The sequence below is a fragment of the Colias eurytheme genome, chromosome 25 (assembly GCF_061535395.1).
Source record: "Colias eurytheme isolate Ceu_HAF_F1 chromosome 25, ilColEury1 Martin Lab GWU primary, whole genome shotgun sequence".
NCBI classification, from domain to species: Eukaryota; Metazoa; Arthropoda; class Insecta; order Lepidoptera; family Pieridae; genus Colias; species Colias eurytheme.
Window position 1 is genome coordinate 7,479,839 of NC_143004.1, and position 25,308 is coordinate 7,505,146.

The following is a 25,308-nucleotide window of genomic DNA, read 5'->3' on the forward strand; positions in this document are numbered from 1 at the left end:
TTCAAAAAAATGTGTGCGTGTACTAGTGTACACACGTAAGAAGTGAAACTTCTTTATGACCTTATTTTTCAAAAAATAATTTACTATATGCAACTTTACAGAAATACGTCAAATCACGCGTGGTAGGGATAAGAAAAAGATGGCGCGTAACGGAAAAATGTCACGCGTAACGAAAAAATGTTACACTAAATTTTTTTTCCAACCCCGATAAAGAAGTTTCACTTCAAAAAATTAATTCAAAAATTTCACGTGAAAATTAATAAAAATTAATGAAAATTTTTAGAAGTATTTTTTTACTGTAATTAATTTGTGATAAATTTTAAAATTTACACCTGACAGCTAACTTCAGTATTATGTAAAAATTGGTAAGTTAGTTTACTGAACAAGTCGATAAAAAAATCAGCGCCATCTGTACTTCATGTATTTGTATATCTATATTCACAAATATATAGGTATATATATAAATGCATGGAGTGTTCTGGTACTGGTACATGGTCCGGTATTGGGGCTTTTACCTTACATCGAATAGGTTTTTTCGCATAAAAAGTCGAGGTGAAAACAAAAATCGATTATTTTTTTTTAAATCGATTTTTCACAAATCGATTTATTTCTAAACAAAAAAAATCGATTATTGATTAATCGATTTTTCTGAATCGAGGTCACATCCCTAGTTGCTTATCAATTTAATTTTTAAATATTACAATTTTTTTAATTTTTGTTTTTGGTTCGTTTATATACCTTGGATTAATCCAAGGTGTCAAAAATATTAAAGACTCATTTGAGTGTTCCCCTCCACGGAAATCTTTAGTAAAAGGCGAAAGATTTATACGTTTTGAAGGGAAACCAGAGATACGTTGGTAGAAGTGACTCGAGTTTATCAGGATATCGAAAAAAACTTTGAAAGCGCGTGCTAAAGAGGTGCTTTTAATTAGTAGCGCCATCTGTTGGTGACGATATAAAGTACATGGTATTGTGGTCCGAGCGAATTTTGTATTCCTATCGTATGATTGGATCTAACAAGTACTATGTATAAGTTACCTACCTACCTTTAATCGGGTCGTTTGTAAAATACGTGTCTGTTTGTACATGCATAACGCATAAACACTGCCTGAAATTCATAACTGTGTATACCCGTATTCCCTATCCCTTAGCTATGCCTCGCAGATTCACCTGCGCGGCGTTAGTTTTATTGGAGACAAAAGACACAGCGCACGCAACAGAGGCTCTCAAAAAAAATGTTTTTCTTCCTTATATTATAGACTATCTAACACACAATCTTGTAATCCTACTGTTCTTATATTACCTCGTTAAAAATAACTATCCAACTTTAACTTGTATGTATTTAACGAGTTAAGACTTTACCTAGAACACGGCTCCAAAACAAATGATGATTATTTCCCACATAGGTATTATATGGAAAATAGTTGAATATATTAGAGCAATGTGACGCTGGCATTGTGCCGAAATCAACTTAGCATATCTTCGCATTAGCATAGCGTTGGGAATTGAATCGCTTCAAGATATGGCTAATTTATTATTCGAAAAGGTTAAATTTTAATGAATATATATGGGAGTTTATTATCACCCAGTTTTTGCTAGTGGAACTAGATTTTTAATCATATTACTGCAACTTGCCTACAGGTAATTGTTCGTAAGGAAATTGCTTTTGTAAGTTAAAATGATTTATATATGAAAACATATAATGCTAGAGTAGTACATATAATACGGAATATTATAAATCTCCTTTAAGAAAAAAGTTACAACTTTTCCTCCATTTTGTAATATGAAAGGATCGAGCTTAAGCATATCTGAACCTATTAATTCTAATTGCTAAATACCTTTCCTCATAGCAGAACAGCATTAAACTTTTAATCTTTACTTTTATAGCAAATGCGAATTCGAATCCTGCATTATTTTCAGTCCGCATTTGATTTTTCTCATAAAACGAATCATCATTTCGTTGCTAACCCTACCATCCCTTTCTTTATTTGCCAACCGTACCAGTATGTACATTACACATGCGCAAACTAACATAGCTTCACGCAACAACGCGTCCTCTGTTCAAATATTTGATTTGAGTTCACGTGAATCCTACCGTCTAGAATACATGAATACATACAGGTATACACCTATGTGGTATGAAAGTTAATAATTGTCTTTAAAATTATTGTAATCGTGATTTGTTGATTGTATTATATTTCAGCGAGGGTTCAGAAATCGCGCTTAAAATTCGTTAAAAAGTTAGTAGTTCGTTTAAAAGTACATTAAACCGCGTAAAATCAAACACTTATAAACAAATATGTTTATTAATATTTGTATAAAATAATATTGTCTAAGTAATATTATCGAATTTGTCAATTTACGAATTCCGTTTAAAAAGCTCTAAAAATGGTGCCTTATAAAACTTGTTTGATAAAAATTATACATATACTTGATTAATGTATGTTCAAACTAGTGCTTATATTGATACAAAAATGTTCAAAACTTGTATAATATTCAAATACAGGATAAACAAATCTGACCTATTTGAGAATAGCTTGCACATATTTTGCAGTTTTTTAGTTTGCAGCATGTTGGCAAGACTCTTGGCAGAAATATTTTGCAAGATGCTAATTTTTTACTACGAAAAATATAATTAAAAAGCGCGAAAAGCGACATGAATATATAAAATAATAATTTAGTTTAATAATATAGAAAAAAATTAAAATTAAACACACACATGTGTGTTTAACAGCCATTTGCATTCCATAATACAATCGAAAAGCAGTATGGGATCAGATCGTGCCGCGTGTGAATAATGTCCTGAATTAATTATTTTATTTATTTATATTATTTAATAATATATCAATCAAAATGATACTTTTTTTTCTACCACCTACCATTGACATTTTAGTAAGCTTGTTACCTTTTGCCCAGGTTGCCTGGAAGAAATCACTTCTAAGTGATAAGGCCGCCTAATAAACTATATATGTTTTTTAATATACTGTTTTTTGTTTTGTATACTTAGATTAGCAATAAGTTTTCTATGTATAGTTTTATTAAAGAGTAATAAATAAATAAATAAATACTTGCAAATCACAACTTTATCTTTAATCCATAACTTATTTTAAACAGACGTTTGTAAAACAACAGTTTAAACTTTCTAAATTAAACTGATTTTCTTAATTTTTCATTACATTTCAAACTAAACTCTCCCTCTCTGCAAACATAAGGGTTTTTGAACCAAGTCTTGCATAAAGAGTTGTTTACCTTCGAGATTAAAGATGTTATCTAAACTTTGTTTAAACCACAAATATTAATTAAATTAAACCGAGTTTAACCATTGCAGTTTTGACGCGGTCCCCGTTAAGCTCCTGTGTTGTAACATTTTAACACCATACAACTGTTAGAATTTTCACTTTAAAGTCATGTTTTGTTTCCAAATAACTATGTAGTTGATTCAGTAAATTTCTAGAATTATTATAAGAGCTATGTTTAGTTATTGAAATTCATATAGGCATATAAATAAAAATACGTGTGGCACTCGAGGACTGCCGCGGTAAAGCTATTGCATAGCATCGCATCGCTGTGCCGATTGGAGTGGGGGGCGTTAGGTTTTTTCGTTACGGAATTTTTACATTCGGTCGCCGCACTCAAAGTCTGAGATAAAAGCTATGCAATAGCTTAAAAGAACATTTGCTGAGTGATATCAACATAGAAACTAAATTTAAGGCTCATTTTGCATCAAACACCTTTTAAAACTGCGAAATATTTTTTTTAAGATATCAAAGAAAAATATATACCTATATACCTATTGCCTGTAGTCTATAATGTGTACAACAAGAATTACATTAATTTATTATCATTTAGTTAACCCTAAGTGATAAGGGTATACTAGCCAATGTTTTTCAGGTCAGCTATTTACATAATAACATCATTGCGATCAAAGGGTTGGTATTAACTACGCACATTATATTAAAATGTGCTTAATTTTCAGCTATTATGTTGAAATTATCAATTTATTTGCGGTTAGTAACAATATTCAGTGTTTATTGTTAGTTTAATTACAATAAATGACCGCCTCCCTGGTACAGTGGTTGACGCGTGAGCGAAGAACCGAGGGGTCCTGGGTTCGATTCCCGGTGGAGACGTAGAAAAAAAATGTCTCGGTCTGGCAAGACACAGAAGGCTGATCATCTACTTATTTACTTGTCCCTAAAAAAATCGATCAGTAAAACAGATGTTTCCATAATGCATCTGCCCCTTACCCCACTAGGGGACATGGGACTTCACTAATAACAATGATGAAGCTTAGTTTTTTCGGTAGAATAAAAAGCTTCGTTTCTTTCAATAGAAAATTCTGTGATTTTTAATTTGATTAGAAATTCATTCCAAAGTAGGTATTTACACCAATACCGACTTTTAAGCATTGAGCGCGTTGAGAGTAAAATTTCAAGGTCGCATCATGACAATACCGCCACATCATAGAGCAACGATATTTTCAATACACAATATTAAATCTTTTTGGAAATATACTAAAACAAAAAAAATAACAAATACTTTACCCAGCAACATGTATTTTGGAGATAGGAAAGCTAGTAACGGGGAAGACATTGCTAATCTCTTCGCTGATTATTTCTCTTCTGTATACTCTGACTGCGTTACTAGTGACTACACACCTAATTTTTCTGGAGCAAATTTCTCATTATCCCATGTTAGGCTCTCGGATCATGACATTCAACGAAGGTTTAGAACTATTGATGTTAACAAATGTGCTGGACCAGACGGTATTCCGCCAATCTTCATCAAGCTCTGTGCTACGGCCCTAGTCAGACCTCTCTCACTATTGTATAATAAATGCCTTTCTGAGGGGACCTTTCCCTCGTTGTGGAAGATAGCTAGAATCACTCCCATTTATAAATCTGGTGACAAAAGTTGTGTATCGAACTATCGTCCAATAAGTGTTCTTAGTTGTTTTGCCAAAATATACGAGAGCCTCGTTTATGAACATATATACGCACATATTAAACACAAATTAAATCCTAATCAACATGGTTTCATTTCAGGTAAATCAACAAATTCAAATCTTCTTATATATACTTCGTATTTGTGTTCCTGTTTTGGGGAGCGGGTGCAGGTTGACTCCCTATATACAGATTTCTCTAAGGCCTTTGATCGCGTTTATCATATTATTCTATTAATAAAAGCTGTTCATCTTGGAATACACGGCAACCTGCTGACCTTCTACATATAATAGAGAGTAATTGTTTGGCTTATGCTGATGATCTTAAAATTTACCGTGCAATAAAAAGCGTAGATGATTGTAAATTATTACAATATGACATAAATAAAATTCATGATTGGTGTATAGATAATTGTATGGAACTAAATATTAATAAGTGTAAAGTGATAACATTTTCCAAAAGTAAATATAAAATTGAGTTTCCATACAGAATCTCAAATTTCGTGTTAGAAAGAGTTGATCAGGTATCAGATTTAGGAGTAATATTTGATTCGGTATTGTCATTTAGAAACCATTATGACCACATTTGTAGCAAAGCAAACAGAGCTCTGGGCTTTATACTCAGAGTTGCCAAACAATTTCAATGTCCATCTTCTTGGATTATTCTTTATAACTCTCTTGTAAGAAGCATCCTTGAATACTGTTCGTCGGTATGGTCACCAATATTATAATATACATATTGATAGAATTGAGGCAATCCAGCGACGATTTGTAAGATCATTGTGTATTAGATTAGGTTTAAGGAATAGTATTAAGGAGTATGATGACAGACTTTTAAAATTTAACATGAAAAGTTTGAAGAATCGGAGGATTAACTCCGATCTTTGTTATATTCACAGGATTGTCAATGGTGCCCTGCATGAGAATTTATTAGATAAAATAAATATTAATGTTCCAAGTCGGTCCAAAAGGTCCTATAAATTATTTGCCTTGCCAACTACAAAAAACATGGTCTCTCAGAACAGCCCTTTGATCCGAATGTGTAGGCTTTATAATGAGATTTGTAACAATAATGATATTTTCCTATATAATTTGTATCAATTTAGAAATAAAATAGATATCAATTTAAATGATGAATAAAATTCAAGTTTACTTATAATTAATTTAAATTATTTTTGTTATTTTAATGAGTACTTTTTGTGTGATATATTGATAAAACATTTGACTTAATAATTAATGATGGTATGTAGTTACTGTATTCACTTTTTTATGTTATTGTAATGATTTAAATGTTGTGTGCAGTTTTAATTGGGTTGTAATCTTAATATTGTTTAATTTAGTAAGTTGATGTAAATGTTTTTGGATTATATCCTGTAACTGTGCCTTATATAAATAAATAAATAAATAAATTGCCAAAGAAATTTCAGTTCTGATACGTGTGCTCGGCACGCATGCTCTTTTTTTTTGTTATCTATGAAAAACTATTTCTCAATCCATCTGGCTATAGTTATTTGGTTGCCAGATATTCAATAAAACAAATGAAAACCAAACAGTTAAATAAATTTAGTTCAATTTAATGTGTAGAACCGAAAGGCTTTTGTTTTTTCGTTGATTAATTTAAAATATCAAAATTCTAACGCAGTTTTGTGAAAAAATATTGTATTGTAAAGCAAATCATTGTTAAAATATATTCGTGGAAGTTGTGCCATTGAATTTTCACACAATGAAAAAATATATTTTTAATAATAATGTATTTTTCTCGGCTTCTCTTCTTGAATGTTAGAATATTACTAATAAATACAACTATTCACATGACAGACATAAAACATTAATACATAGAGAATAAGAGTTCATAATTAAGAAATGATATAAAAATCAAGCCAATCTAATATAAACCAACCTGCATATTAAAACTGTTTCCAATTTGATGCAAACGTCAAAAACTGATAGCTCCCGTCAATTTATTTAACGGAAAATTAGTTCAGAAACCGCATTAAAAGTTCGCAACAGGCTGGCTCCGTTTAATTTGCAACTTTCTGAACGCTTATAAAGGTTAATAATGTCATGCACACTTTTAGAGGCATGCGGATTAAAATTTTGATATAGGTATACGTTTTTAATAGACTACAAGCCCGCATAGGAAAAAAATATGGGTCAAATGAACCACCAGGGGACATATCTAGAACGATAGAAGAGCAAAAAATAATAAGATTCATCACTATGCCGTCACTTGTAAGCTGTCCAACTGAGTGCAGATGAGAATTGAAAAGTACAGGTAGACTCGGTAAATTTTGGTCATATATTTTTGTACGGCATTCTTAACCATCGATAGATCCATTAAAAATAATAAGAAACCGCTCAGTGCCGTACAAAAATGGTGGTCCACCAAGTCGGAATTTTTATTTAATTTCCGAGAGTTACCGGGGGTAAATTTGGTCATTTGACCATGTACGGCATCTGTGTCATACTATTGCTATACTGCTTTTAATCCATTATTCCGCAACGCCGTACAAAAATCATGGGGACAAGGGGAAAAAATCGAGAGTTGTAATCCCCTCTCTTTCCCCACTCCAGGGGGTCATTTGACACAACACGAAATAAATTTATTTTTAAAGTATTTTATGCATAGATAATATTTTTTCATGTGCCGTACATTTTCGTTGGTTCAAAGGGGAAAAATCTGAAAAAGAAAAAAATCCATATAACGAAATGTTTTCTTTATATTTTGATAATAAAATATAAATATACATTAATATTAAGAAGCTCGAGGTGGTTAATTATCACCTTGGAAAGTCGGAATCAGGTGGAATGGACTCCGTTAAATTGATGAACTAATAAAAAAGCTATGAACGAAAAGATGTGAATTATATGCAATCAGCCCATGAATAAAGGGTAAAGTCACAAGCAAATGCTAGTAATATATACATATTCAAAATGTACAAGTAAAGCGCTTTCAAATGATACCAAACACGGCATATTTATCTTAACTTTATTTTTTTACTCTGTATGTTTTGTCCGCTAGAGAGCGCCACATTAGATTTTGTGAAACCCCATATAGCCTTTAGCTAGCTGGTCGCTGGTTATCCAGTGAACAATTCAGACGCTTCTAATGATATGTCATTTGTCGAATTCTGATAAGTAGTTTAGAAGTTACGAGGGAATAGATGAACATACATACATGACCTGTCAAAACCATAACCCTCCTTTTGCTTTGCCGTAGTTGGGTAAAAATATGTTAATGCCGTACTGTATCAAATGGCCATAAAGCACCCTTAAAATTGTAGCTTTCGTCGCTTTCATCAGCCTAAAAGATGTGGTCTGCACAAAAATGTACGGCATCGTTTTTTCCTAATTTATCTATGTTAATACTATTTAAAACAACGAATAAAGTGTAGAAAACTATTATATTTCATTAATCTACGATGTTTAAACTTTAACAAAATTTCTGGTTTTGCATTTCTCTATAACTTTTTTTAGAACGGTTTCTTTTGAACGGCAATACTATACAACAATTGAATTTTACAATATCATGTTAAAAAAAAAGTTCCCGTACAGGTTCAAATGACCTTACAGCTCTTTATATCAAGAATTCGATGAAATTAAGATGATTATTGGTATACATTTAAAAGAACAATTATTTTTTGACGGCATTGCTTTTAATAGTACTTTTGAGTGCTAGATAATGTTTTGGAACCGAAGCCGTACTTAGTCAAATGACCTCCTGGAGTGGGGAAAGAGAGGGGATTGCAACTCTCGATTTTTTCCCCTTGTCCCCATGATTTTTGTACGGCGTTGCGGAATAATGGATTAAAAGCAGTATAGCAACAGTATGACACAGATGCCGTACATGGTCAAATGACCAAATTTACCCCCGGTAACTCTCGGAAATTAAATAAAAATTCCGACTTGGTGGACCACCATTTTTGTACGGCACTGAGCGGTTTCTTATTATTTTTAATGGATCTATCGATGGTTAAGAATGCCGTACAAAAATATATGACCAAAATTTACCGAGTCTACCTGTACTTTTCAATTCTCATCTGCACTCAGTTGGACAGCTTACAAGTGACGGCATAGTGATGAATCTTATTATTTTTTGCTCTTCTATCGTTCTAGATATGTCCCCTGGTGGTTCATTTGACCCATATTTTTTTCCTATGCGGGCTTGTAGTCTATAATTATTTATGGTTGATCAGTGGTTAGAAACTGTGACGTAAATAAATAAGATATGAATAGAATTTTTGTTTGTGTGTTTGTTTTGTTTGTTACGATTTTACTCAAAAACTACACGATCGATATAAAAAAATACTATTAATTAACGTTTTAATTTTTACCGACGCAGTAGCAAAGCGACGATAGGTTTTATCTCTTAAATCCCACGGGAATATGGACTATGCGTGTCTTTCTTTGATAACGCAAACGAAGCCGCGAGCGGAAAGCTAGTATAGTATTTTACCTTTACTACAAAAACGTGTTTCAAATTGCTATAAGATATTTCATTTAACATAAAACTAGAGAAAATAATCTATCAAGAATAAGGAATTCAAATGAGAAACTATTTGAAAGAAGTTTATTCGCTTATTTCTATTAAAACAGCCATTGAAGTGTTTATAAGAAGCTTCATCTGAAGTGTTTATAAGGGTATGCCTTTTATTTTCTATAAGTCTACTTCACTCAACTTAAGAATGAATTTGTTTAAAAGATAGCAAAAAGAAATATATGAAACAATACTTTACACACAAAGTTAATTTTAATGGTAACAGGCGAAATTTCTAATTGTTTTGGTTTATGCTTTTTAATTTTTATTAACGATCTAAATTTAAGTGGGAAAATTATCTCAAGTAAAGGTATTACGATAAAAATAATTTAGGAAATTTAAATTCAAGAGTCCAACTTATTAGATCACATCAGATTTAGTAGATTTTACATACCTATGATAAAACGCCTAGTACGTACAGTGTTAAGTGTTCACACAGTAAAGTCAGAATAAATAGAAAATGTTAGCCAGGAACATATGAAATACACTAAAGTAATAGAAAGAAAAAAAAGAAACTAACACAACCGTTATAGAGAGTGACTAAATTTCAGAACGATAAATAATTGAAAAATTCGATTACTCGTGACAATATTACTTTCTAAAATATCTCCTAGTTACTGAATTTTAAAGCGATAAATTGTAACATCGATGATTCTTGCCAATACTTATAATTTTGTTTCACATAAACTTCAGTACAAAATTGACAAATGTCTTCCGCTGAGAATATTTTTAAGCGCGAAGTTGTTACAACTTGTACAAGTGTTACAAAAAGAACACTGAGCCAACTTCTAACTATAACTGTTTGAACGGTGTCTTATAGATTTTAAAAGTACTTTTTAATGTACAATTATTAAGTAAATTTAAAGATACAATTCAAATATTTCGCTTTAATTATTAATACATTCTCTAACCGTCGCTTGAATACTTGAAAATACAAATTTTACGGTGTGTTTATCATGATTTATAACTGTGAAGAACCTAGATTTACGAAAATAACAATTTAAAAAAGAAATTACTTGAATGCTTATAATTTATTAGATATTTGCCTTAAACACGGGCTGATTTTTCAATCCTTGGTTAAAACTTATTCGTCGAATAATGTTTAAAACTACCATTTTAAAAACGTTCTAATTGCCCGTATTTGGCAGTTACTTGACATTTTAATATTATCGTGTAATAATCGGACGGATAAGTTTTATCCAAGAATTAAAAAATCGGCTATTAGACACATATAAAAACAACAAAACATCGTTCCTCAACGCAATACTTGAATTCGTAACACAAAATAAAACCTCAAAATCTTGTTTATACAAACAATAAGCGGATTTAAGTGGGTATGAATTGCAAATTTAATTTGAAAAATCACCCGCCATTTGCCGCATATTTGCGGAGCCATCTTGTGTTGCCATCATGTTGATTTATTTGTAACGTTCCGTCATAGTATAAAGAGAAAAGTAAGTTATCTTCAAAGGTACATCACGCCTTTTGTATGTACGCGGAGTGCTTAGCCACGCCCCCCGTTCATGTACGTACGCAAACTTGACGCACACACACAACGCCGCTCGGTTCCTTCTCAAGGTCTATGGAGTTTCTTGCCGGTTCTTCTCTGCTTATTATATTATATATTATATATTGCTTTCCGAATCAGTGGTAAATGTTAAAAATATGTAATGAAGATTCGAAAGTGCTTCTAAAAGAAGTCTAATTTAATAAATAAATGTTTGAGTTTGAATTTGGACCGTTCTCGCGAGGGCCGCGCTATTGCTGTGAGCGGTCGGTGTTTGTTTAAACCATTATTTAAATACCAATGTGACAAGTGACAACTCTGCGCCTCGCGAGTTAGGTACTGTGCACAACTAAATGCCGGGAGTTGGCCTACTTTTCCCTTTATACTATGGTTCCGTTGATCTAAGCGCGTAATAGAGATCTTTATGTAAAAGGTAAATAAATGAAACGTGTAAGAAATGTGTGTTTTGGGTGTGTTTGACTTAGAAATTATAAAATCGTTGTTTGGTTTAAGAATTAAAGTGAAGTAGGTATATTTAATTTCGGTTTTTGAATGTTTTCATTAAACAGATTTTTGTGAGAGATAGATAAAAAGTCAACGAATACAAAAACGATAAAACCACAGTAAATTATCTAAGAAATTAAAAAGACGTGTGGCACTCGGGGATTGCCGCGGTAAAGCTATTGCATGCTATGCCTTCAAGCCACACCTCCGTGCCCGTCCCCGTGGGGGGGGAGCGTGAGGTTTTTTCGTTACGGAATTTCTGCATTCGGTCCCCGCGCTCAAGGCCCGCGATAGAAGCTATGCAATAGCTTAAAAAAATTAGGCTGTCATAGTGTATTTTTTTTATATTATCTGTATGTTATATCGAAGCGAAAACTGTACAAGAAATAATAGTACAATGACTTCTGTAATGCTTGTTTTATGTAAGTGCCTTTAAAAAAATGATAATTACTTACCTGCTTTTCCGAAGTGCAAAGTGTATGAAAAGTATGAGTATAGACTAGAGTAGATAATTTTTGAAACAAAAAAAAATCGCAGTCGGATGAAACCCATTAGAAAAGGAGGGGAATATGATGAAAATTAAAGGAAAAATAAATTACGGTCAATCCGAGTTCGGGAAAAGGGAGGGGGGAGCTTTTAAGAGAAAAAAATGGTTTCTCTCGATTTCCGACAAAACTACAAGTCCTACGGAAAAAAGTTCAATGGCAAAGTTGTAGATAATAAAAAGATCTACAACTTTTGTATTGACAATTTTTTCACATAACCTCAAAATTTAGGTGAAAAATTCAAAAAACCAAGTTTTTGGTTTTTTATTTTTATCTACTTCAAAATTTATTTTTTTTCTACGAAATTTGGTGGAAACTTGCTTTATTATGTCCCAAATACACTGTAATTTATTTGACTGAAAATATTTATTTTTTCGCCTTATTTTGAATTAATACCAAAAAAACAACCTAATTTTCAATCGAAAAGTCACCCGTCAAAATATCAGCTTTTTTCAAAAACTTGGGGAGCCTTTTATTCATTGGAATCTCTACTTTCATATGGTGTAAAAAAAAATAAACATTACCATAGTAAATGTTCTCAGAAAATGCATACAAACAGTGTGAAAATGAGCTTTTACTAAATCAGGCACACTTCTCAAACTACCTGAAATGTTTTTATCGACATCATTTTGCTTTTGAATATGCTGTAAAATATTATACTTAGAACAGATAATTTTTTTTCTTTTGAAATATTACCGAAAAGCCGATACAAGAGAAGATATAGAGTTCGAGAAGTGTGCCTGATTTAGTAAAAGCTAATTATGACACTGTTTGTAAGCATTTCCTGAGAACATTTACTATGGTAAGGTTTATTTTTTTTACACCATATAAAAGTAGAGATTTTGATGAATAAAAGGCTCCCAAAGTTTTTGAAAAAAGCTGATATTTTGACGGGTGACTTTTCGATTGAAAATTAGGTTGTTTTTTTGGTATTAATTCAAAATAAGGCGAAAAAATAAATATTTTCTATCAAATAAATTACAGTGTATTTAGGACATAATAAAGCAAGTTTCTACCAAATGTCGTAGAAAAAAAATAAATTTTGAAGTAGTTAAAAATAAAAAACCAAAAACTTGGTTTTTTGAATTTTTCACCTAAATTTTGAGGTTATGTGAAAAAATTGTCAATACAAAAGTTGTAGATTTTTTTATTACCTACAACTTTGCCATTGAATTTTTTTCCGTAGGACTTGTAGTTTTGTCGGAAATCGAGAGAAATCATTTTTTTCTCTTAAAAGCTCCCCCCTCCCTTTTCCCGAACTCGGATTGACCGTAATTTATTTTTCCTTTAATTTTCATCATATACCCCTCCTTTTCTAATGGGTTTCATCCGACTGCGATTTTTTTGCACTTTTTATTATTTTTAAAGGGATCTACCCCAGTGTAGTAGTAATTGAAAAGTTAATTTTGAAGTTAACTAAATTAAAGATTACCTTCAATAACAATTACAATGTTTCACCGCTAATTTCGCGTAACTCATTAAAATAAATGTGTTATTAAAATAATATTAAAATAATTTTTCATGTAAAATAATTGAAGTGTGGTTTTACGCGGTTCAAGTTAGTTTCATTTACCATTCAAATACCTTTTTATATGCAACTACCTGCGCTCCGCGGTTTCACTCGCATTGCTCCGCTCCTGTTGGTCTTAGCGTGATGATTTATAGCCTATAGCCTTCCTCGATAAATAGACTATCTAACACCGAAATAATTTTTCAAATTGGACTAGTAGTTCCTGAGATTAGCACGTTCAAACAAACAAACTCTTCAGATTTATAATATTATAGTATAGAATATAGATGACTGAGTTTCAAAGCTATAAAAGAATGAAAATTATTTTAAGATACATATTAAAACTTTAAAGTAGAGCAAATCCAAACTCTAATAAGTGATAAACTTTTTTAACTGTTTTTATTTTTTATTTTTTTTTTTATTAAAGATAGCCAGGCATTTGACTGCATCCTACCTGATGGTAAGTAGTGATGCAGTCTATGAATGAGCATGCCTGCCTAGAAAGAGCCTATTCACTTTTACCCTGAACAGATCCGGATTATAGGTTTCTGGAAAGACAGACGCGGGCAAGGCGTTCCAGTCCCTCGCTGTTCGGTTTATAAAAGAGTTCTGAAACCGTTTTGTGCGCAAAAAAGGTACATCAACTACGAAGGGATGGAAGCCAAGCGCGCGTCGAGATGTTCTGTGGTGGAAAGGGGAGGGTGGAATGAGATTATGCAGCTCCGTTGCACATTCCCCGAAGTGCAAGCGGTAAAAAACTGATAGGCATGCGACTTTACGTCTATGTTCAAGACTAAGCAGTCTACTCTTGGTCAGATTCTGGTCATCTATAATCCTTACAGCACGTCTCTCAATCGAATCCAATGCTCCTAGATGTGTTTTTGCAGCTCCAGCCCATAAATGGCTGCAGTACTCCACACACGAACGAATTTGTGCTTGATATATATTTAGAAGCTGTTTTGGTGTGAAGTACTGCCTGACCTTCGATAATATGCCAAGTTTTTTGGCAGCCATTCGAGCCTTGGATTCGATGAAAGCACCGAAGTTAAGATCAGATGAGAGAGTTACTAGTTTTATATTTTAGTAATTTAAAAAACAATTTTATATCTGACCAAGAGTATAATACAATTTTTGTTTTAAAACCTTATGTCACTAAGTTATTCGTATAATATCTTATACTGTGTCTATATATATTGTATTAATCATATGAAAAATTGATTAAAATCTAATTTATATAAATAATCAATTAAAAGTACTACTTACGTATTCTGTCCAAAATCCTATCTGCACCTGTGAATAAAAAATCTAGAATAAATCTAATTCTCTATAATAAAAAAGTATTCCTTTTTTCCATTTTAGGCGTTTTAAACGAGACAAACAGGAAAATGAAAAAGCCGACCTTCTCATTTAAGTGGAGAATCTTCAGAAGATACGATATTACACGATGTGTTACGATATTACGATACGACAAAAATAAATTAGTATACTATATTAATATTGTATTTAGGAACTAAACGTTAATCTCTCAGAGAGAGTCATAGCATTCTAGTAAAAAATTGAATTTATTTATAAATAGATATAGATAAATATATGTACTATTTGATTAAAGATCAAGTACATAGTCTACTATTTTCAAAAAGTATGTTTATATAGTGATGTTTTAATACGAACGAAATACCCAAAATTATTTTAAAAACTCTTATTTTCAGAGTTGCCTGCCTTGCACTATTGCGCCTTTTCCTGCTTTTTCTCCATAAGAACCTTCCTTGTGTTTCAACAAAATCTTTTGATCCGAATTGGTCGAGCCGTTTTTTACGCTTAGCAACACCTTTGGCGATTCATTTTTATTATAGAAATAGATAAATGAAAATACCAATTACAAAGATAATTAAACATTAGAAATAATATCGTAACATATAAAAACATCCAACACAGAGGGTAATTATGTAAAAGGGGCTTATCTCGCGAAGAATTTTAAATGTCGTGGATGTGTACAAAACGTCTGTTTAATTGTATTTATCTTTAATAAGGCCGCGGGAAATAAATACGCTAAAATAAACTTTTAGTCAATTCTAGGGAAATGGGATTTTAATTGTATTCTATATGGAACAAGTTCTGCTAAATTATGTTGAATACATAATATTATATTTCATGGTATAGAGTAGAATTATCCTACTAATCCTACTAATCCATACTAATATTATAAATGCGAAAGTAACTCTGTCTGTCTGTCTGTTACTGAATCACGCCTAAACTACTGAACCAATTTTCATGAAATTTGGTATGGAGATATTTTGATACCCGAGAAAGGACATAGGCTACCTTTTATTGTGAAATATGTACCACGGGTGAAGCCGGGGCGGACCTCTAGTATGATATATGCGAAAGTTTGTGAGAATGGATGAATGGATGTTTGTTACTCTTTCACGCAAATACTACTAAACTGATTACAATGAAATTTAGTATGTAGGTAGCTGAAGACCCAGAATAAGACATAGGCTACTTTTTATCTTGGAAATTTTACAGGAACGGGAAATGCGGGTTTTTGAAAACGCGGGCGAAGCCGTGGGCGCAAATCTAGTAGGTATTATTATATTGCTAAGAGTTAGGGTTTAAGACTATTATGAAAACTGTTTTATCGGAATCAGAACTATATATTTTGATCTACTACTACAAGGTTTTACTTTAAGAGCAAAAACAATCCCGAATTAAATTTTTAAGCGAATTTTTAAAGCATCGTGAACAGTCTAAAGTTGTGCCTTTACGCACCTTTGTAGGTGTAATCGACGGACTATGTACATTAATTATAAATTTAATTATAAATAATACAGTAAAACGAGAAAATTTGTTGAAGTTGAATTTCCTAAGACATATTTTTTTAGCTGTTCCATTTCTTTAGCTCTCCGTTTTTTGTCTCTACATTTTGTATTCGTCTTTCTTACATAACGAATTATTCCTCAATGTGATTAATTTTTAAATGAAATTACAGTATTTTATATTCCTAGTTAAAACTGTAATTATAACATTCTTAACTATATTTACTTTTAGATACGCTTCTTGAAATAATGTGGTAAAAAAGCGTCTTAAATCGTAAGACTTTAATTTCTAAACTTACAATACTGGCAAAAAGCAAACCCTAGAAAACAGTGTTCAAACTTTAATTACGACTTAGTAATTAAAGTCTTAGATTAATTTTTTACTCTCATTTTGGAAGGTAATAAGAACTTTCTTATAATTGTTTTTCTGTAGTTCCAAGATAAACATAATAAATCCTAGTATTTATTTACGGGATCTAGATCCCGTAAATAAATCAAGATAAATATTACAGCGTTTCCTATAGATCTTTCTCCCTCCGTGCCATTACAGAAACTCAGTTGCCGAACTTCACTTTGTAATATTATAAGGCGTATTCATACAAATATATTCTATTATACCTTTTTCTTAATATATTCTGCCATTTAATATGGTTAACTTTAATTAGAAAGAATTTTATGTAAAGTAGATAGGAAAAAAGGAAGAAATAAAGAAGTACTACAATGTATTTTTTTTATTCTAGATAGGGAAGCGCTTGACCACAATCTCGCCTGATGGAAAGCTAAGATGTGGTCTAAGATGGTACGTGCTTCCCTAGTAGGTACCGGTTCACTCTTCGCTTGAAGATAACATGAAACAAATAAATATTATAAACCAAATTAACAGAGAAAAGTTAAACTACTAAAATTAAGTGTAATGCTATAGCACAAAATATATAATGAAAAAAAACCGTGTGTAAATTCATTCCCTTAAATGCTTAACACATAAAAATCTCATACTATAAATCCTACAAACCGTTTATCCAACGCAGTAAACAGTTATATTAAATTCTCCTCACACACACAAATCATCAATCCTAATACTTTAATAAATTCCTAAAGTCACGTCTTCCATATCACAAAGCCAAGCAATCGATACCAAAATAACACCATAACAAAGATGATACAGCAAAAACTATAACCAATAGGGAAGCATGTGTGAAAACGCCTTAACTTCGACCAGCCAAGCGAAAAGGTGATAACAATTCGTCTTTTATATCAACTCTTTATTTAGAGCATTCGTTTGAAGTAATTTATATAAATTGAAACGAGAATAGAATCTTTGAGCCAATATTTCTGTATTGTTATTAATTATCTCAGGCATTTTTTAAAGTAAAACTTTTTTAGGCGCATTGAGAGTAAAATTTAGAGGTCGCGTCATGGAGTAAGGTGATTTTGGTATATTTGATTCTTGTCAAGGACGTATCACTTCTGACACGTGTGCTCGGTACACACACTCTTTTTTACAGCAAGAACAAAAATTAATAATATAGAAGTGTGTGAAAGCGCCCTAACTTCGTCTATCGAAGCGAAAACGTGATAACAGTTGTTCGTTTGAACTCTTTATTTTGAGCGTTTATTAATGTAATTTATTTAAGGGCTGATTTTTCAATCCTTGTTTAAAACTTATTCGTCATATAAAGTATTAAACTACCATTTCAAAAATGTATTCTTATTGCCCGTATTTGACAGTTCACAGGCGACATTTTAATATTATTGTGTAATACATCTTTAAGTAAGTTTTAATTGGTTTTTATCAAGGATTGAAAAATCGACCCTAAATTGATGGGATTATACGTTTATCTTGGAGCTAATATTTTAGATATTTTAGCTTTTCGCTATTTTTTTTATTACAGAACTATTTTTAAGAGAATATTGTAAAGTTTTAAATATGCACAAATAAAAAAAATATTATTAGTAAGTACGATATAAATGAAAAATATAGAGAAATATTCAAAAATGTTGAGCCATATTTATACGACCTTGTTATTCAAGAGTTTTAGTGCATTTTGAATACACTTGACCCGCAAAATATTATTTAGACGGTGCCAAAGTGTCATTAAATTTACTTTTTCCACATTTTCTATTTATTTCACAGCTTTATTATTAAAATACTTTTATATTTCAACTTAAAAACCTTATTTTAAATGCTACGTCATACGTAGCTACCTTGCTACGCAAGTGCGTAGAAGCGTAGCATAATATTATATTATTAGAGTTTGCCACGCCAAGCATGCTACGCAGCGTCTACGTCGTAGCAGGTTTGCATTTTAACAAGCATATTGCCGAATTTGGCGATTGATTTATTAAAGAACCTTTAAATGTTTCAATTCAAAATCTTGTATGAAAAGACTATACATTGAAGATTGTGTTAGTACTTTTTCATATTTTATTAGTTTTGTACCTGTCATGTATTGTAAACATTGAATTAATAATCTGATACAATGCTATTATATAACTTGTGAGTGAAATATTGATTTGATACAGCAGTATTATATGATTACTAGCGTCCGCCCCGGCTTCGCCCGTGGTACATATTTACGTATTATCTCCATACAGGGGCAACAGAGGTAAGTGCTCCACGTCGCCCATATGTACCCACAGTGCCAGAGACATTTTGAGTATGTTGCCGGCCTTTCAGGTAGGAATATGCTCTCTTCTTGAAGTAAGGAATTTTCATAAATATACGTACATTGAGTTATTTACCTAAAATTACGTTTAAATATTTTAAGTAAGCTATATCTTAACATTAACATATTCAGTTGGCAACCTAAAAACTTAAACGTTTACATTTATAAATATTTTGTATACATTTATTCAATGTAAAAGTACAATACATTTGTAGGTAATAAAAGAATCGAACGCGCGTCGAATTTGCGAATATTGATTGTAATAATAAGAGTGGGAACGGTAGGCGGTATTCACACTAAAAATATTATATTCTGCGTATTTTTTTTCATGCTCAGTGAAATAAAAGGTGCCAAGCGTGAGTTTGTTGCGAACATTTTTAAATATTTAGGAATATTACTTATAAGAAGACTGTTTCTTTGTTCCAAATTAGCAAAAGCTGATGAAATAATTGTCAGGATATCGATTTTTTAAATTTTTCCTCAGCAGTAAGGTAACTACATAGATTTTCAAATTATTTCAGCAGTAGAAAACTACATATTCTCGTGTGACAAGAGCTATATTATATTTTTATATTCTTCCCGACAATTTTGAAAGACGTAGTAGTAATATATAAACATATAAAATCTTATATATAAAAATGAATCACAAAATATGTTGGTAAGCGCATAATTCGAGAACGGCTGACCCGATTTTGATAATTCTTTTTTTATTATATTCCTTGAAGTACGAGGATGGTTCTTATGTAGAGAAAACGTAAATATGTACCACGGGCGAAGCCGGGGCTGACCGCTAGTTATATATATATACTAGTGGTCCGCCCCGGCTTCGCCCGTGGTACATATTTCGCAATAAAAGGTAGCCTATGTCCTTTCTCGGGTATCAAAATATCTCCATACCAAATTTCATGCAAATTGGTTCAGTAGTTTAGGCGTGATTGAGTAACAGACAGACAGACAGACAGAGTTACTTTCGCATTTATAATATTAGTATGGAATATATATAAATTAAACCCGTTTCGCGTTGTTACGGCATCACGTGTGAACGGCTGAACCGATTTAGATAATTCTTTTTTTATTATATTCCTCGAAGTACGAGGATGGTTCTTATGTAGAGAAAACGTAAATATGTACCACGGGCGAAGCCGGGGCGGACCGCTAGTAGTATTATAACTTTAAAATATGAAATTCAATCTAACTAATGTTGTTTCTACGTCTGAGACAATTCTAATAACATTCCGTTCCCCAGACATTCATATCTGTTTTCAAATAGGTTCATAAAATATACACATACATGTAAATGTATTGCATACATTCGCAGGTACATATAAAAACACACATCTTCATAAAAATACTTCAATATTATTTATTTTAATAAATTTTACTCAGCGTCAACATTTCATACAATCAATTGATTTCATATAATCCTATGTAAGAATATAGACAATAAACTTAATCATGGTATATCGTATCATTAACGGTACCACCCTGTTTGGTCCGTGGTACATATTACATATATTATATTACATTTATTACATATCCAACGGTGAATGAATTTTTTAAATACCAGTAGTTCCTGACATTAACGATTCAGCTCTATATAATAAGCATTATAGATTACATCGGAATTCAGAAAATAAAGTTAAAAAAACAATAAATAGATACGAGGTAATACGCAAAAAATAACAAATTAAAAATAGGAAACGAGAGGTACCACGTTTCCGCTGTGAAGGTACTTTATGGGCAACCGTTTCGGTATAAAACCAAAATAAAACCTTTTCGATGGAATTGGTAAATGTAGAGGTTCATTGGTTATAAGTTTGTTAAAAACTAAGGGTTTGATACAGGTATAATTATTATTTGTATAAGTAAATTGTAAATCTAATAGCTACGAAACTTAATGGAAAAAAGCAATCTCATTACAACGATATGTTATTTAAATCATGTATAGAGCTTTTTCCTATTTGTGTGGTTTTAAAAAAAAATAAATGTTACCTCTTTATGAAATACACATTCTTCACTAAACAGATGTTAAATCATGGAAAGTACCATACAGATAAATTACAAAATATAATACAGTTGACAATTAAATATGTGTGCGTGTGAGGACATCTGCTTGTTTATTCATGTGTGTGTCACACGTACACGAAAATCCACATCTGCTTGTTTATTCATGTGTGTGTCGCACAAACAAAAACCCAGACTCAAAATTGTAACACTCGCCATATCGTCTCATACCAAACATTGTCATGATTGGAGTATCAAGTGTTAGATCGAAGCCGGCCATTACTGAGGTCCCGGCCGGATATCCGGACCCCTATAAAGATACCAAGCCTGTCTAAAGCTGTTACGCTCTTTACGATTTTTCGGTGTGTCCAGACCTTTGTATTTGAAACTTGTAACAAGTGTTTTAAAGTGAATTAAGGTATTTTTGTTTACTTGATTGGAAATGTTATGAGCCAACTGTTGGCTGATTAGTTTTCACGCACAGATACCAAAGTAGTAAGACAACTTTGAACTTTGATACACAAACGTGCATAGGCGCTATTTATCATGCATTCATTTTAGATTGATAATAAGGATATAAAATTAAAGCTTGTAAATATGTACTAAAAAGTACAGGACATAATATTACTTACCTGAGGTATACTTTGTTTTTATAATTGACTAGCGGTCCGCCCCTGCTTCGCCCGTGGTACCTACATGTTTAAACTATCCTATCTCTCAAGTTGGATCGAACTGCACACGGTGTGCGAATTTTATTATAATCAGTTAAGTGTTTAGGAGTCCATTGAGGACAAACATTGTGACACTAGATTTATATATATTAAGATAATTATTTCATTCATAAGTATCTGAAGAATAACTAGAATTGAAAATTTTATTTTGACTGACCCGTTGGCTTGGTTGGTAGTGGCCCTGCCTTACAAGCCAGAGGTCGTAGGTTTGATTATATTTGTGTGATGAACATAGATGTTTGCTCTGTATCTGGGTGTTAATTATCTGTATAAGTATTTATTTAAAATTATATAATATGTATGTTTATCAGCCATCTGGTTTCCATAACACAAGTGAAAGCTTAGTACGGTATCAAATCGTGTCGTGTGTGAAAATTGTCCTATTTATTTATTTATTAAGCTATTGCATAGCTTCTAACGCGGGCCTTGAGCACGGGAACCGAATCGAGAAATTCCGTAACGAAAAAACCTCACGCTCCGGCGGACACGTAGGTGTGGCTTGAAGGCATGCTATGCAATAGCTTTACCACGGCAGTCCCCGAGTGCCACACGTCTTTTTTATTATTATTTATTTAATCAATGCAGTAGTTCTTGAAATTGTTAATGGTACACAAAAGCTCAATATATTCAATACTAGAGCTCCGCCCCGGCTTCGCCCGTGGTACATATTTCGCAATAAAAGGTAGCCTATGTCCTTTCTCGGGTATCAAAATATCTCCATACCAAATTTCATGCAAATTGGTTCAGTAGTTTAGGCGTGATTGAGTAACAGACAGACAGACAGAGTTACTTTCGCATTTATAATATTAGTATGGATTGCATTTTATTGCTGTCTGTAGATTTATTTATTCAATATTATAGAATCTCTTTATCATTTCAACCCACGAACTTTGTTTATTTATGAGCGAACCGGAAAGGTTTTATTTGTATAATAAAACATAATGTTTTGATACTAACCGCTGTAGAGAAATGTTAGGAATATGTTAATATCTTTATAGACTAGCTTTAGCTATGATGCTCGTGTATGCCAGACATTTAGTATATTATCTATGTATGTACAAAATATTAACCAAAATTCGTGTAGTACTTTTTTAAATAATAACTAAATCTCAACAAGAATACAAGAAACAGTATCATGAAGGGTTTCAAATTAACAAGCGTAAATCAAAACTTGGTTTTTCTGTTACGCTTTACGGCTAAACCACATGCACAGATTTGGACGCAATTTCGTAGTAGAGTTAGAAAACACAAGGTCAAACAGATGCTAAATATAATATATTCTTGGAAAAAAACAACATTGTAGTTAATTTAAACGGGATAAAATATTATTTTTTGCGTTGAAACAAGCGAACCCCTTAAAAATTGAAATAGCTTAAGTGTAACCACGGGAGACAGCTAGTATCATTACTTAATACATGACATACATGTAAGAGATACTAAGAAAAAAATACATAGGTAGCAAAATCATCATCATGTTCAGCAAATTAATACGCAAACATGAATTATATTATAATTGCATTTAACGTAGAAAACCGTTTAAAATAACCAATCAGTGATCTTAATTACTGGCGTATGTAGGAGGCTTAAAAATTAATTATTTTCTCGAACACTGTATGCGGTGGGTATAACATCTTCTATAATGTACTTCCACTGGGAATATGCTGAAATATCGTCTTGTTTTCAATAAGGTTGAAATTTAATATAATATCTTGAATAATTGAAATTTTTACTGTGGTATATAGAAAATAGTTATCTAGCTGTAATACATTTAGAAATCTATACTAATATTATAAAGCTGAAGAGTTTCTTTGTTTTTTTGAACACGCTAATCTCAGAAACTACTGGTTCATTTTGAAAAATTATTTCAGTGTTAGATAGCTCATTTATCAAGAAAGGCTATAGACATATATAATCACGCAAAGACCAACAGGAGCGAAGAAATGCGTGTAAAACCGCGGGAACAGGTAATATTTTATAACCAACATATTGTGTGTATGAAATTAAGCTAATATTGACCACACAAAAATACACTTAAACAAATTAAAACAACCAAATATTAATACATTTAAAACAGTTACAATTTTGCTCTTGCCAATTCTCCGCCGACATGTTTTTTAAATTATTTTTATAATCCCTTTTCCTGGGCGATTTTATTCAACTCACGCTCCGCTTAAAAATTGGACTTTTATTCTATTATTCAATTATTATAATATACATTAAATTACTTATTTAGTACAGTGGTTGGTGACTTGGAATATTTGGCTGATGGGTTCGGGTTTGAATGTACATATTTCTAGAAAGATTACGAAAATGTGCATTGAATGCTGCGTATTATAATCTAAATGTATATATTGATATAAAATTATGTTTATGTCTTATCAACAGACTGCTTAGATAAATATTTCATAGATATAATATTCATTATTATGACAAGAAGCTTTGTTTAAGTTTCATCTCAATGTAATATATGTATTTTCAATGAGCACATGGTACTGATATTGTAACATTATGTAGAAAATATCTCTTTTTCTAATGACTTTATTATAACCATTTTCACCAAGCATAGAACTAACGACCCGACGTAATTATCATTTACTAAGAAAACACTATATAACAGAAATGAATAAATGCAATAGTTGTGCTTAAATAAACACAATGGTAAGAAATAAACACAAACGAAGCAGCTGTCGCAACTCATGACGTCACGCAAATATTATTTAATCTAAACACCCGTAATCCAATTCCGCCTTTTTGTGGAATTTAATTTCCCCCAAGAGTTCCCTTTGTTTTGGGGTAAATGTTGCGTCAATCAAACGGAACAGAACCTGTTTACTTTGGAGATATTTAAAAGTAATTCCCGTAGTTGTTCTACACGCGTTTAAACTCAAACTCAAACATTTATTCATTCAATGAGACTTCTTCTAAAAGCACTTTTAAATCGTCATGGTTTGCCAGTTACCGCCGATTCGGAAAGCAGTTTCTATGGAAAATATAATTTATTATCATAACAACTTGAAATCTCCATCTTTAAACATTAGTTTTATAATTTTGCAGGATTTTCACGCCAAAAAAATGTCTTCAAATTTGTTTAAAATCTATCGATTGAACTCTTCTTCCAATACCTTTTTTGGGAACTCGATGCTTTAATCATAAACATAGTACTATAATACCTATTATATTATAAATAAAATTCTCTGCAAAGGTTATTCGTGAAAGTCATTCTGTTGGCATGCTTAACGTAGAAGTAAGTAGCTCTGCGAAGGACATTCTCCTTAGAAATAGTCCTTATAAATTCTTCGTATTTTTAATGTGAAATTTCATAAAAATAGTTGTCGAATCTAACCTCGTAACCGTAATAAATCTTAATACTATTATAAAGGCGAAAGTTTGTAAGGATTTATGGATGTATGGATGTATGGATGTTTGTTACTCTTTCACGTAAAAACTACTGAACCGATTACAATGAAATTTAGCACACATATAGAGGGTAACTTGGATTAACACATAGGATAGGTTTTATCCCGGAAATCCCACGGGAACGGGAAC

General features: G+C 31.8%; 2 protein-coding genes and 1 non-coding gene across 6 annotated transcripts in view; 1 reads left to right on the top strand and 2 right to left on the bottom strand.

Moving 5' to 3' along the window:
- LOC149897740 (myrosinase 1-like) overlaps positions 1–25,308 on the top strand; it is a 412,925-nt gene that overhangs the window by 303,811 nt on the left and 83,806 nt on the right. The gene's annotated exons all lie outside the window — the stretch shown is intronic.
- Positions 1–25,308, bottom strand: part of LOC149897752 (uncharacterized) — a 175,573-nt gene that overhangs the window by 84,330 nt on the left and 65,935 nt on the right. Inside the window, exon 1 of one of the 2 annotated variants that reach the window (XM_090116325.1) lies at positions 14,809–14,835. The exons of the other annotated variant lie outside the window; for it this stretch is intronic. The gene's annotated coding sequence lies outside the window, so the exon portion shown is untranslated. Of the gene's footprint in view, positions 1–14,808; positions 14,836–25,308 lie in introns of those variants that run through there. 2 annotated transcript variants of the gene reach the window in all.
- LOC149897753 (U5 spliceosomal RNA) lies at positions 737–852 on the bottom strand. The gene has a single exon (XR_016458198.1). It is a non-coding gene; the product is annotated as a U5 spliceosomal RNA (small nuclear RNA).